Here is a 15,300-nt window from a genome sequence, read left to right on the forward strand (position 1 = left end):
TAGAGCTGAAGAATTTGGACCATCTCCTAGTTTTTTTGGGCAAAGAATTGCTTGACTAAAACCCAGCTATTAAGTGGGTCCCTGTTAATTACAGGGTAAAAGTTGAGCCCACCAGGGCAAGGCCAAGACCCAAGCTCTTGTTTTTGGATGAATTCTATTGGCATTATGAAATTACTTGATATAGCTTATCAATTCTAAAACGTGTAGAGCATAAAATAAAGGAATATAAAGTGAATTATTTTATGTGGTAAAATGCTATTTTTTGAGAAAATCTATGGGACTCTTCATTCCAAAATAAATATACTATAGAACGATAATTACAAGAAGTACTCACTCATGTACTTATCCTAAACACATTCTAAATAATGTTTACCGACTTTTTCGTAACTCAATTTCTGTCACGGAATGATCTTCCGACACTCCTTATGTTGAACGCAATATTGATCACGATTTCTTCAAACTCGCCTGAGAAAAACCACCACCACGGTCTTGGTGCTCCCAACCGTATGAGCCACTGAACATGCAAATGAATGCAATATGAATGATGAAAGTATTTGATAAATCACAACGTAAATATGGAACACTTGATGAATTATCTCAAAGTTATGCACAACAGCTTTCTTAGGAATTTTAGAGGCTCACATACAAATCTTGAAAGTATTTTAAGATGCTAATAAAAAAAACTTCATCTTTTGCACAATCTGATAAAAGATGTCTTTCACTACAATTAACTATTGTAGAAGGAAATAATATCTACCCAGATAAATCAATGAGACCAATTAGATAGGAGAGGACTTTAATAGAGCAACGTGCCCTCCAAGTCATAAGAGGAAAAGTAATGTTTTAATGAGAATCAAACTAAGGTCCAACTAGGAAAGTAATCTCAAGAGATAAAATTTAATCCTATTAAAAATAAGGAGCTTCACTAATATACCCAAAATAGGAGTTGAAATTATAAATAAAAAAACCCCACATGGAATGCACTTTAGAAACACACTCAAAATACATTTACTATATAAGAAATTGGTATTGAAGTTTCTATAAATTACAGGACTGCCACTGATGTCCAACCAAAAAAAAAAAAAAACCTAAAAAAACACCCAAAACAAGCCCAGCCCAATTTTATTAAAAAGCCCAAACTTTTTTTTTTGGTTACAAAAAGTCCAAACATTTTATTACAACACAAAACTGTCTCGAAAGCCGTAACTTCAAGCACGCATCTTCATTAAACCATCTCTGCAAAACGTCTCTTCATTTCACCGTCTTCATTATTTATGCAAACTGAAACTCCATAACTACCACCAAGCTTGATCTACTTTCAAAAACCAACACCACACACTAAACTCCACCTACAAAACAAAAACAAAATTTCAGAGAACAATTTCAACAAGAAAAGGCTTCAAAGGTAAGACATTTAAAAACCAAACCTTTATTGTAATATTGATTAATTGCTGTAAAGTTCCAGTCTATAGTAATAACAGTATTTTAGATTCGAATCCAAGATAAAATCTTGAAACTATATTGGATTTTCACTATTGGATTAACTGCATATGACTATAAAATATTCAGTTTCCAGCAACTCAAAAAAGAAAGAGATATTTAGTCAAATACAGATTCTTAACACTGCTAGTTTACTGTCATGTTGATTAATGGCTATAAAGTTCCAGTATAAGGTAATAACACTGCTTGTTTCCTATGGAATCCTATTTCTAATACATGTCGACCATTGTAAAGTTCTAGTTTAAGGTAATAACACTCCTAGTTTCCTATGAAATCCTATTTTTAATGCATATCTACCGCTGTAAAGTTTCAATCTATGGTAATAACAGTATTTTAGATTCGAATCTAGGACAAAATCTTGAAACTATATTGGATTTTCATTATTGAACTGATTACATAGGACTATAAAATGGTCGGCTTTCAGCAACTCAAAAAAGAAAGAGATATTTAGTCATATACCCATTCTTAACAATGCTAGTTTACTTTCATGTTGATCAATGGCTGTAAAGTTCCAGTATGGGGTATTAACACTGATTGTTTCCTCTGAAATCCTATTTCGAATGCATGTCTACCATCGTAAAGTTCCAGTATCGGGTAATAACACTGTTTGTTTCCAATGAAATCCTATTTTGAATGCATGTCTACCACTATAAAGTTTCAATACAGGGTAATAACACTGCTTGTTTCCTATGAAATCCTATTTCTAATGCATGCCTACCATTGTAGAGTTCTAGTATAGGGTAATAACACTGCAAGATTCTTCTGAAATCCTATTTCTAATGCATGTCTAACCCTTGTAAAGTTCCAGTATATGGTATAACACTGCTAGATTCCTCTGAAATCCTATTTCTAATGCATGTCTAGCCCTTGTAAAGTTTCAGTATATGGTATAACACAGCTAGATTCCTCTGAAATCCTATTTCTAATGCATGTTTACCCTTTATAAAGTTCCAGTATAGGGTAATAACATTGCTAGTTTCATATAAAATCCTATTTATAATATATGTCTACCACTGTAAAGTTCCAGTATAAGGTAATAACACTACTTGTTTCCTATGAAATCCTATTTCTAATGCATGTCTGTAAAGTTCCAATATAAGGTAATAACACTGCTACCTAACAACAAATTATAGTCGACTCAAAAATCAATAGTGCATAAACAGAAAAAACACGAATATACTCAGATTTAATTGAAAAAACATACCTCAATTAATATGATAACCAAATCAAATATCACAAATTTGTAACCACAACTCAAACCAAAACACAAAAGCAAATCCACAACCAAACCGAATCTAAAATCAATCTAAATTGTAAACAAAAAGAAATTAAAATCACAATTTAAAACTCAAACGAATATCTAAATACAAATTAGAATGAAATCAGAAAATCCAATAGCTTATCTCCAAATCGACAATAATAAAAATAAACATATAAAATCAAGAAGAATTGGATCTACATTTCAAATTTAAACTCCAAAACTGCAAAAATTATGAAAACTTAACCAGCAACTTAATTAATCGAACATGAAATCACCCAAATCAGACTACAATAAAATCGAATATGAATTCAAATTTTAAAAAATCAAATACCTCAAAATCGCAGATAGCAGATCGAATAGGATTTTTTACTGAGCCAAGTCACCAATGCGCCATGAGCCATTTCATCCCCTGAATCCGCCAAGTCATTGTCCATTTGTTCATGTTGCAAATCCTCCAAATTTTTCACAGATCTAACATCTAATGGATTGCCAGTGCCAGTGCCTCTGACTTTAGCTTCTGTCGTGCCATTTGGACTAACGTGCTTGAAGGCAGAGCCTTCGTCAACTCTATCTTCCAAAGCATTACTGCTTGATGTTCCCTGAATTGAGATGGTTGCTGATAAGCCCCGCCCCGAAATTCTCGAAAACCGGAGCGAATCCCTTCTTGTTACCGACATCCCCCCCGATGTCGGGCCCACTTACTAAGGATTGAGACTTTCTACTAAAAAATTTGGCAGAGTCTCCCCTGTAAATTGAACATTTCCCCAAAAATTCAACCTGCTCAAAAAGCATATCTAAGGAATTTAAATACAACAAAAACAAAGTTCAAGGGAAACAGAATGAAGGAATCCTACGAAGGCTCAAGGCTCGTGAGCACACAATCCGGCTCAGCTGCGGAGCTCAGTCGACTACTGGCTGGGGGCGCAAAACAGAAAAATGTAAGTAGACAAAAATAAAGTTCAGTTCAGTGTAAACCAACATAATATAACCTCACTGTTTAATAAACCAAGCAAGAAATCCGAATGCATCCCAAATCATCAAAATCAAATAAATATTTATATATGTCAAAACCAAACCAATGCCGGATGCCAAGTCCGAAATCCAAACAGAACACTAAACAAACCCACCAATTAAATATTATAAGTCCCAAACCAAACTCTTGAAAGCGTACCCATTGGCACGACCGACAATGAAGTATCCTCACCGAAAAACAAGAATGAATGAATAGTTATATACATATGTAAATATATATATAATATAAGAGATATATATACATATATAATAATAATATAAATATGACCAACATCTAGTTGTACCAGGGAAACAATCCAACCGGGGGATTGTTTGACTAGTCACCATGGCAGAGTCCCCATGAAGAGTCCTCAATTCACCATGTAACTAGCGAACGAGCCGTCCAACTGGGGGACTAACTCTCAGTCAGCACGTACAGTCGATACCCTCAAAACTCGTACGTCTGTGACCAGTCCTACGCGCGCGGACTACCCAATCAAGGGTCTACAGCAACATCCCGTCAAGGATGCCCCGGGTTCCGACATTTCCAAGTATCTCAAGTTTTCGTATCCAAGTTCCAAATCTGGGGAGGTACATAGGGTAGTGCTTATAGCACTCCAAACTGACATTCTATACTCATCACTTTCTAAAATCTCATCTCAACAACCCAAGTACCCCACACATAGCCAAACATATATATATATATATATATATATATTCTCAAAATCCATATATACATACTCAAGATACTCAAATATGTCAAAACCCAAAATATATTACCAATACTTTGTGAAAATAAAGAATTTAACTATTAAATATAACATGCATTTCAATAACTATTTAATTCATATGCATAAAATTCTCATTATAAAACCATGCTTATAAGTTGAAAACAAAGTCCACTCACAAGTAGTCCCACATTGCTTGACCCTGAGAGAGTCCTGCCTGCTGCGTATGAGTGGTCGGAGTACCTATTTCAGAATACGAATACGAGATTAATACAAAGTGTTTCGAACGAGAACTTGAATTAAAATCCTAATTTCCCGGGTTTCTAGCGAGGGTACGAGGAACGGAACAAACTGGAAGTTCCTAAGAGTTCCACAAGGTTTAAGACACATGTCCGGTAAGTTTGGTCCGAAAAGGAAGGTTAGATTGCAGATCGCTCACGATCGGACGGTTATCGAAAAATCTTCAAACTTTAAATTATTGAATCGGAACATCCGGGGCTCCGATTCATGATCCGCGAAATCCTACGCACTCGTGACAACCAGAAGATCGCATTGGGACAAAAACGCAAGTTTGCTACTGTAATAACCCAAAACAAAAAATCTTTATTTCATCATTAATTTATTTTGAAGAAAGACGATTTTGCCCCCACCATATTTTATTGGAAAAGTTGACTTTTTGATCGAGAAAGAATTTGACAATTCTACTTACACCGTTGCGTAGAGCACGACGAAATGAGTCCGTAGACACAGAGTAGACTCGAATCGGAGTTGTAACGAAGAAAATACGATCAAAATACCGTGAAGTGAAAAACGGTAATTTGGACAAAAATAGATTTTTATCCCTTCTCTCTTTCTTCCCCCTCAGTTTCTCTCTCCTCTCTCTCTCTCTCTCTCCTCCCTCCCGCGCACCAGCCGCTCCTTCCAATTGCTCCAGCCGCACCACCGGCCACCCCAAGCCACGGCGCCGGTACCGACGGGACCGCCTCTACCTCGCCGTCTCATCCCGACCGATCTCCGCCCACGAGCCGACCGGAGCTGGCCAAAAAAAGGGAAAAACAGTCGAGTAAGGTATGAATTCTCACCTATTTTTCGTGCTCTAGCTGATGGTTGGATATGTTTGCATCAATTTTAGCCGTAGATTGCCCAGTTTTGGATTTGAAATTCGGTCGAGTTTCAGCCTCCTTGATCGGTCACTTTCGGTCAGTTTTTGGGGTATGTCCAAGAACAAAAGTGGCTCCAAATGTGGTGTTATACCTAAGATCGGAGTTTGGAGCCGTGGTTTTGAGTTTTTCCGGCAAGACGTTCTCGCTTTTGGACACCCACCGCTGCTGGCGCGTGTGGCGGCGCATGGGTGAGGGTAGTGCAGTGACCCTATGTATTGTTGCGATCCTCGTGTTTCGGTCGAGTTTCAGCCTCCTTGATCGGTCACTTTCGGTCAGTTTTTGGGGTATGTCCAAGAACAAAAGTGGCTCCAAATGTGGTGTTATACCTAAGATCGGAGTTTGGAGCCGTGGTTTTGAGTTTTTCCGGCAAGACGTTCTCGCTTTTGGACACCCACCGCTGCTGGCGCGTGTGGCGGCGCATGGGTGAGGGTAGTGCAGTGACCCTATGTATTGTTGCGATCCTCGTGTTGTCACGAGCGCGTAGGATTTCACGGATCTCAATTTGGATACCGTTTGAGCCCCGAACGGATTTTCCATATTGTGCGATTCCCGAGTTCAATACTGTCGAGCCGTTGAATCGCACTCAATTTCAGATATGTTGTTCCAGATAATTTCATAACTGTGTCCCGGATACTCTGAAATCGCGAACCCTGGGGCTAGGGTTTGGAAATTATGCGATTACACGATTATAGCCAATCCGACCGTCCAATTTGGGTCAGACTAGCAGGATATGAGTATTTCTCTGTGAGGAACCTTTAGGGAATCCCAGATTGGCCATTGGAGGCCGTGGACCCCACAGGGTTTCGTATCAACAAATATGGAAGTTTATCGCTTAGTGAAGTCTCGAGTCTTTTCAGACGGTTTAAAACCTCTGAAATGCCTAAGTGGCCAGAAAAATGACTTTAAAGCTAGTGCACGCACTTCTAGAAGTCGGGGGTCAGGGTTTTACTTAAAAACTTATACCGAGCAGTTTTATTAATTAAATATTCATGATGATTTACCCAGGCATCCGGGACCAGGCAGACCCGCAGAAGAGACCTTCAGGAGGTCTAGCTAGCTCGGACCAGGAGTGAGTGGACGTTTCTTTTATAAATGATTTTATATTATGAATTTCATTATTTGATCTTGAATAAGTTTTATTGACTGTGTCTTTCCAAGCATGATTTGTGCAGTAAAATATCTTTATTTATATGCTGCTTAGTTAACTATGCTAAAGAGTTATAGAAAGCAGAGTCTGAGATTTATATCAGATAAAGTGGCAGTATAGTTTCAGATTTAACAAAATTTAGTTATTTATCAGATTTTTCAGAAGCTTTCTATTTTCTTATGGCAGCAGAGTTTTTGATTTAATGACATTTCAGTTATTCAGCAGATTTTCCAGACATGTTATACTTTCTCAGAAATATTATATTTTTTTTACCACCGTGAGTACCCACCACCTTACGGTTAATTATGCATTGAATTATCGATGTCTCGCTATTTATCCGCCATCCGGCATTCTTTGAAACATTATTTTTTACCTCACGAAGTTGTTCCCGGGGCCTTGAACCGTGAGTGACAGGATTTGCAGCTCGGTTTGACTTGGTGTCGCCGGAACTCACGCCGCCAGATTCAGCTCCAGATTTGCAGCTCTTAGTCGGCTTCAATGATCGCCTAGGTCTGGATGCCGGATCGCTGGTCCCATCCCCGAATCTGCCGGTTCGGGTTGACTTTGTCGTCACCAAAGACGCCAAATGGGATATGAAGTCTGTGACTATAATCCCGCCATCCTCGCCAGCTTATATTTCCGGATAACTTTTCGAAGTCGCCAAGACCGCCAGGAAGGCCGACTGGGGTACACCTGAAAGTGGTAGTTTTAATTGATTGCAGTGCTTTTATGCAAGGTTTGAGTACATTGCTTTTATGCAAATCTGATTACAGTGTTTTTATGCAAGTTTGGATTTCAGTGCTTTCATGCAAGTTTTATTGATCTTGAAGACGATTGCATATATTTATATAAATATGTAACTGCGTTGATTTTAATATGCTTCAAAGGTGGTTTAGATATTCAGTTTTACTCAACTACATTTTTACAATGGGGGTTAGTATACTTTTAGGATATTTTATGAACCTTTATTTTTGTCCACTCAAATTTTCAAATGTTTTGCACCCCCAGGCTGTAGCGTGCACAGGAAAACCACCACCGGGCCATCTTGCCTTCAGCGCCTTCTTGTTACAGAAGTGTGGGTGACAGGACCCGACCCAATTTTCGCTTTGAAAACCGAGCCGACTCCTGTGCGTGTCCGACACCTGGTGAATGTCGGACACAAATGACCTTTTTACCCTTTCTTTAATTTAATCTTCTTCCGACTTCTGCCGAAAATTCGGCAGAGTCTCCCCTGTAATTTGACCATACCCAAAGTCTTCCACCTGTCAAACAATTTCAAAAATCCTACCAACAGCCAGTCTAAGTCAACAAACAGGTCACAACTCCATTTTCTTAAGTTCAACAGGATATCAGAGCATGTTTAACAATTTACAGGATTTACAAAAGAGTTACAACAAAATCCTACACTTTGGTGGTGGGGCGGAAGCTAGGCTGATGGCCCGTTCGGTTTCCTTCGTTCTTCTAAGGCCTGGGGGCGAAAAACAAGTTAAAAGTGTGAGTGGACAAAAATACTGCTTATGAAAACATTTGAGAACATAATAACCCCCGTTTGAAAAACATAGGGATATAAAATTAAAATCTACTCATAATCAACTCGAGACATTTCAATAAGTGTAAATAAACATATTTATATAAATGTTAACATGATATACACAGTATATTCGAATAACATATACGGAGTATCAAAATATTGATAAAAATGCATGAAATCGTAACTGCATTAAAACTTAAAATCCTTTAAAACTGCCACCTAACTGTACCCCTGATAGCCGTCAATTCCCTGGCGGGTCTCGGGGGCCACGCAGTCCCCCCGAGCCGCAAACTGGCGAAATCAGGGGACTATGATCAGCCTGATCTGCCGGCAGGTCCTCGGTGACACCAAGTCACTCAAGTCGCGCAGACAGGATGCAGGGGACCGTAGTCAGCCTGATCCGCGATCCTGGCAGGTCTCGGGGACACAGAGTCAGCCGAGCCGCAATCCTGGCAGGTCTCGGGACACCAAGTCTGCCGAGCCGCAATCCTAGCACTCACGGTCCGAGCGTCCCCGGGACTCGTGAGGCAAGTCAAGTGCACTGACTAACTGAAATCAGACCGGATGTCCGTCGACATCGGTCCAACTCTGGGTAATCACCAACTGTAAGGGGGGTACGTGGTGGTCTAAAAATCACTGTTTCTGATAAAATCTGCTATCCTTTGACTTCTGATAACTCTGGGCTAAGCTACTGTTTTAGCTCAAAAATCTCAATTCTGTTGCTTAGCTAATTTTCATAAAAATACAAGCATTTGCATAATAAAATTTATACTAAATCACTTATTCAAGATCAAATATGAAATATAATTATAAAATCCTTTTAAGAAAGAAAAGTCCACTCACTGCTGGTCCGAGCTAGCTGGACCTCTCGAGGGTCCCTCCTGCTGGTTAGCCGGACTCCTGGCGCCTCACTCGAAAGAAATGGTGGCGAAACGAGGGAGAACGAACGGCTGGAAGTTCAAAATGGCCGATTCCGGCCGAGATCCGACGTGCGCAGGGCTGGGGTCGGTCGGGAAAGGACGGCGGGCGAGCTGGCTTTCGATTGGCACCGGTGCCGGAGATCGGTTCGCACGGTGGTGGCAGTTGGAGCAACTGGAAGGAGGGAGGGTCGCGGACGCGAGGCAATCGGGAGAGAAGAGAGAGAAAATGACGGGGGAGAGAGAGGAACAGTGATAAAAATCTGACTTTTGGCCAAATTACGATTTTGCCCCTCGCGATGTTTTGATCGTAATTTCTTCGTTAAAACTCCGATTCGGGTCTACTCCGTGTCTACGGACTCATTTCGCCGTGCTCTACGCAACGGCGCAAACGGAATTCCCAAATTCCTTTCCGATCAAAAAGTCAAATTTTTTCCTTAAGAAAAAGGTGAGGGCAAAACCGTATTTTGGCTAGAATAAAGAAATCTTAATTTTTAGATATTTTGGTTTGGGTTCTTACAGTGGGTTTGTAAAAATATTAACTTATCTGCATACTATTAGAACTGCTCTGATATTTGCCCTATATTGAGAACTGGATTGAGTATTGTACCTTAAGTATGCTGGCAGTTGGTTGTGTGGATATTTTTGCTCGTTTTGACAAGTGTAAGTTTTGGGATTGAGCAAATTACAAGGGAGACTTTGTCGAATTTTCGGCAGGAGTTGGTTGTGTGGATATTTTTGCTCGTTTTGACAAGTGTAAGTTTTGGGATTGAGCAAATTACAGGGGAGACTCTGTCGAATTTTCGGCAGGAGTCAAGGTCAAAATACAGTTTGAAGGGCAAATAGGTCAAGTGTGCCCGACATTCGCCAAGTGTCGGACACGCACAGGGTCCGACTCGAATTCCAAAGCGGAATTTGGTTCGTGTCCTGTCAGCTACTGTAATAACCCAAAACAAAAAATCTTTATTTAATTATTAATTTATTTTGAAGAAAGATGATTTTGCCCCTACCATATTTTATTGGGAAAAAATTATTGTAATAACCCAAAACAAAAAATCTTTATTTAATTATTAATTTATTTTGTAGAAAGACGATTTTGCCCCCACCATATTTTATTGGGAAAAAATTGACTTTTTGACTGAGAAGAAATTTCACAATTACACTTACACCGTTGCGTAGAGCACGACGAAACGAGTCCATAGACACGGAGTGGACTCGAATCGGAGTTGTAACGAAGAAAATACGGTCAAAATACCGTGAAAGGCAAAACGGTAATTTGAACAAAAATCAGATTTTTATCTCTTCTCTCTCTCTCCCCCCTCAGTTTCTCTCTCCTCACTCTCTCTCTCTCTCTCTCTCTCTCTCTCTCTCTCTCTCTCTCTCTCTCTCTCTCCTCCCTCCCGCGCCAGCCATCCCTTCCGATCGATCCAGCCGCCGCCACCGACCACCCCGAGCCATTGCGCTGGTACCGACGGGACCGCCTCGACCTCGCCGTCACATCCTGACCGATCTCCGCCCACGAGCCGACCGGAGCTGGCCGAAAAAAGAGAAAAATCGCCGGTTTTTGCCTAAACTTCCAACCCTTTGTTCTCCTTCAATTCTCCTCCGAATTTGTCGAGTGAGGTATGGATTCTCACCTATATATTTTTCGTGCTCTAGCTAATGGTTGGATAGGTTTGCATCAATTTTAGCCGTAGATTGCCCAGTTTTGGATTTGAAATTTGGCCGAGTTTCGGCCCTCGTGATCGGCCATTTTCGGCCAGTTTTTGGGGTATGTCCAAGAACAAAAGTGGCTCCAAATGTGGTGTTATACCTAGGATAGGAGTTTGGAGCCGTGGTTTTGAGTTTTTCTGGCGAGACGTTATCGCTTTGGACGCCCACCGCTGCCGACGCATGTGGCGGCGCGTGGGTAAGGGTAGTGCAGTGACCCTGTGTATTTTTGCGATCCTCAGGTCGTCACGCGCGCGTAGGATTTCGCGGATCTCAATTTGGATACCGTTTGAGCCCCGAACAGATTTTCCATATTATGCGACTTCCGGGTTCAGTACTGTTGAACCGTTGGATCGCGCTCAATTTCAGATATGTTGTTCCAGATAATTTCAGAATCGTGTAGGATTCGACGGATTGTGAATCAGAGTCCCGGATACTCCGAAATTGCGAACCCTGGGGCTAGGGTTTGAAAATTTTACTATTACACGATCGTGGTTAATCCGATCGTCAGTTTTAGACCAAACTTGCAGGACATGGTTCCTTAAATGTGAGGAACTTAAAGGAACTCTCAGTTTGGTAATTGGAGGTCGTGGACCCCATGGGGTTTCGTATCGACCAATATGGAAGTTTATCGCTTAGTGAAGTCTCGAGTCTTTTCAGACGGTTTTAAACATCTGAAATGCCTAAGTGGGCAGAAAAATGACTTTAAAGTTAGTGCACGCACTTCTAGATGTCGGGGGTCAGGGTTTTACTTAAAAACTTATACCGAGCAGTTTTATTAATTAAATATTCATGATGATTTACCCAGGCACCCGGGACCAAGCAGACCTGCAGAAGAGACATTCAGGAGGTCTAGCTAGCTCGGACCAGGAGTGAGTGGGCTTTTCTTTTATAAATGATTTTATATAAATGAACTTCATTATTTGATCTTGAATAAGTTTAATTGATTGTGAATTTTCCTAGCATGGTTTGTGAAGCCAAATATCTTTATTTTTGTATTGCTTAGTTAACTATGCTAAAGAGTTATAGAAAGCAGAGTCTGAGATTTATATCAGATAAAGTGGCAGTATAGTTTCAGATTTAACAGAAATTCAGTTATTTATCAGATTTTTCAGAAACCTTATATTTTCTAATGATAGCAGAGTTCTTAACTTAATAAACATTCAGTTATTCATCAGATTTTTCAGAAATATTATAATATTATAATATTATATTTTCTCAGAGTTCTTGATTTAATAAAAATTCAGTTCTTCAGCAGATTTTCCAGAAATGTTATATATTTTAAACCACCGTGAGTACCCATCTATGGTTATTACCCTCAGTTATGCCGATGTCTACCGACATCCAGTTTACCCTCAGTTTTGTCAGTGCACTTGACATTTGCCTCACGAGTTTCGGGGGACGCCCGGACCGTGAGTGCCAGGATTTGCGGCTCGGATTGACTTGGTGTCCCGAGACCTGCCAGGATTTGCGGCTCGGATTGACTTGGTGTCACCGAGACCTGCCAGGATTGCGGATCAGGCTGACTACGGTCCCCTGAATCCTGCCAGTTGCGGCTCGAGTTGACTTTGTGTCACCGAGACCTGCCAGCGGATCAGGCTGACTATAGTCCCCTGAATCCTGCCAGTTTGCGGCTCGGATAGACTTTGTGTCGCCGAGACCTGCCAGGGGAATTGACGGAATTACATGGGTACATCCGAGTGGTAGTTTTAATTGATTGCAGTGCTTTTATGCAAGGTTTGAGTACATTGCTTTTATGCAAATCTGATTACAGTGTTTTTATGCAAGTTTGGATTTTAGTGCTTTCATGCAAGTTTTATTGATCTTGAAGACGATTGCATATATTTATATAAATATGTAACTGCGTTGATTTTAATATACCTCAAAGGTAGTTTAGATATTCAGTTTTACTCAACTATATTTTTACAATGGGGGTTAGTATACTCTTAGTATATTTTATGAACCTTTATTTTTGTCCACTCACATTTTCAAATGTTTTGCGCCCCCAGGATGTAGCGTGCACAGGAAATCCACCACCGGGCCATCTTGACTTCCGCGCCATATTGTTACAAAAGTGTAGGTTTGTACAAAGATTAACTTATCTGTATACTATTAGAACTGCTCTGATATATTTCCCTAGAGTGAGAATGGAACTATTGGCTTGTATATTGAAGTGCTGGCAGTTGGTTGTGTGGATATTTCTGCTCGTTTTGACAGGTGTAATTTTGGGATTGAGCAAATTATAGGGGAGACTCTGCCGAATTTTCGGTAGGAGTCAAGGTTAAAATTACAGTTAGAAGGGCAATTAGGTCAATTGTGCCCGACATTTGCCAAGTGTCGGACACGCGCAGGGTTGGACTCGAATTCCAAAGTGGAATTTGGTTCGGGTCCTGTCAGCTACAGTGCCCACGTGCCGCCACACAACAGAGTGGCTCTGATACCAAATTGTCACATCCCGGGATCAACTCCGCCGTAGCACAATTTGTCCGCTTTGGGTCCCCCTCTCTGCCCTCACGGTTTTGTTTCTGGGAACTCACGAGCAACTTCCCAGTGGGTCACCCATCCTGGGATTGCTCTAGCCCCAACTCACTTAATTTCGGAGTTCCTACGACTCTGAAGCCAGTGAGCTCCCAAAAGGCATCGTGCTAGATGGATGCGGGTGTGCACATATAAGGCACATCACCCCCTCTCCGTTGATTGATGTGGGATCTTACAGTTGCAAAGTTTTGATCCACGGGCTTGGAAAGGGGTCTCCTTGTTTTCCTATATCCAAAAGGTGAATTAATTAGAATTAGAAGAAATAGTTACCTTACACAATCAGAATCCTATGACTACATCATTCTTATTATTTTTTAGGGAGAGAGAGAGAGAGAGAGAGAGAGAGAGAGATACTTAAGAACAGAGCTTAGAATTTCATCGTCAAAACTGAGGTGGAAGAACAAAAACTGAAAATTGGGGTTGAAGATGAAGATGAGAGACTGGAGGTCGTGAGTTATGATCTGGTGTTTATTAGGAATTCCAATTTTATGTTAAAAGGGTAATAAAGGTATTTCATCTTAATAATTAAATTAAAAATATATACAGCTATTGATTTTTGGGTTTATTTTGGGTGTGTTTATATACAGTAAATAATATAGGGTATTTTTATAGTTTTATGTATAGAAATGGATATTTAACTAATTTTCTATTAAAAATAAGATTAACACATAAGCATTTGAGTGAAAATAACTCCAACTAAGAATCCTATCATGAATGTATGATTATGTTATGATTTACCTGAAATCAATTTCCTCATATCGATCAAGTCACACTTTGAAAATCCGGGATTGAATGTGTTGTGGCAAAACTTCCAATGAAAGATATTCACACACTAATTCCTGACCTTTGTTAGAGTATAGGAAATGCCAATACAATTTTCATACTAACACATTACAACATTGGAATTAATTAGAATTGAAAGGGATCATCTAGTGGCTTTTCTTGCTAATTTAGAGCCCAAGAATCTGTCATGACCCAAATAAAAGTCCAAGAATGGACAACTTGGTTGGGAGGGGAATTCTCATTTGGCACTCTCTGCATTAACTTGTTTTATTAGCTATGCTCAAAACTGCATCATTCATTGGTGTGGCATCAAGTTATCACATTTTTTGTAATCTTCATAAAGTCAACAACAGTTGATGACAGTTTTAGAAGATATAAAAATATTTTGAAATTGCGACTTTTACAAAGTTATTGTTTAGTATTAATGATATTCTTGGGGTGAAAAAGATATGATTGTCAACCACAGAGAAGTGATCAGGCACCAGCTCAAATGCCCTGATCCAAAATTGACCATCTGAACAAAAAATTTAGAATTTTTCATCTTGGTAGCAACATCTGTCTTTGAGGGCAGCAAGCAATATCATGATCAAAGAGCAAAGTGCTTACTTGTCAGGTTAAATTTCTTGTATACATCCCTCCGGCCTCTGCCTATCCTCCCTTTTAAATGGAATTTGACCTTCAATCAACATAAGCCAGCAGGAGCAATGTACCATGCATTTTGTCCTATTTCTTTGTCCTACCCTTCAGAACCCACTTCAGAAATATCTTTGAGATTTATAATTTGGCATTACCCCCTTTTTTATATAAAAAAACAAATCAATGAAATGCTTTAGTTTGATTAATTCTTAAATATTAGTTTATTTGGTCCATGCCTTGACACTGGAAAAATAAATAGCCTGCATATATCCAACCTACACCACCTCACAGCCATTTGCCTTGTATACATTATTCCAACTTCAAATAACTCCAAATTCTCTCCCTCTCTCTCTCTCTGTCTTTCTCTCTCTCACA

The sequence above is a fragment of the Prunus dulcis genome, chromosome 1 (genome assembly GCF_902201215.1).
Source record: "Prunus dulcis chromosome 1, ALMONDv2, whole genome shotgun sequence".
Taxonomy (NCBI): Eukaryota; Viridiplantae; Streptophyta; class Magnoliopsida; order Rosales; family Rosaceae; genus Prunus; species Prunus dulcis.